Source organism: Dipodomys spectabilis, unplaced genomic scaffold (genome assembly GCF_019054845.1).
Source record: "Dipodomys spectabilis isolate Male_0828 unplaced genomic scaffold, ASM1905484v1 ptg000934l, whole genome shotgun sequence".
Classification (NCBI taxonomy): Eukaryota; Metazoa; Chordata; class Mammalia; order Rodentia; family Heteromyidae; genus Dipodomys; species Dipodomys spectabilis.
The window spans coordinates 176,267-177,248 of record NW_024871611.1 but is presented as its reverse complement, the minus strand read 5'-3'; positions in this window follow the sequence as shown (position 1 = coordinate 177,248).

Below are 982 nucleotides of genomic sequence, written 5' to 3'. Positions count from 1 at the left end.
GAAATCAGATTGCCACAGTGATATTAAGATCACCTTGTGACATCCCAAACCGGTTGTGACTTCTTAGCACCTTTGAAAAAGCATATGGTGTTTGTGACATCACAGTCCTTTGGGTAAACATATCCTCATTATGAACAAAAGACAACTGACATCAGACACGCCATTGTATCATTACAAATGCTTTGTGACATCATCTCCAGAATGAGATCACATTGTTGTAATGGTACCATCGGCCCATTGTGACATCCCAAAATGACAATGACATCATAGCATCATGACATCACATTTTCATTGTGAAGTCATAGAGACAATGTGATTGCCTATTCTATGATTTCATTCTATCTCAAAAGTGGCATATCGGTTGATTTCAGAAACCCATTGTGCCCACATCACCCTTGTGACATTACAATCCCTTTGTGACCTCATATTGATAATGTGATATCATTAATGCAATGTAACATCACAAATATGTCTTGTCCTCAGAAATTTGGTAACAAGCGACTACCTTGACCTGGGCTGCATGCCCAGAGCTAATTGCAGCCTCAACCATGAACCCTCAGACATCCAAAGAGCAGACTAGCCATTTGTTAACTAGTCTTCAAACAACCAACCCACAAAATAATGATCTCTAAAGTTACGCACTTCAAAAGACAAGGCTTTTTACTTTCTCTTCATCCTCCTTTTCAGACCTGTCCTATATTTCGGGTCTTTTCATTTTTTCCTGCCACCATTCCTTTCTTTTCTTCAGGCTGCTCTACTCTTGATAGGCCTGCCCTGCCTTATCCAGATGGTCAGCTGCCATCCTTCACCTCCTGCTCTCCCTCAATTTCCTCTCCTCCCAGGTCTTTACCCTCCTGCAGTCTCATCACTTCTTTTCTTCCAGGCCTTTCCCCTTTTTCTCTCCCCTTCTGTTGCTCTGAACATGCAGCCTAAATATAGGCTGTACCTTTCCCCCACTGCAATATGTTTCTTGCATAACAGT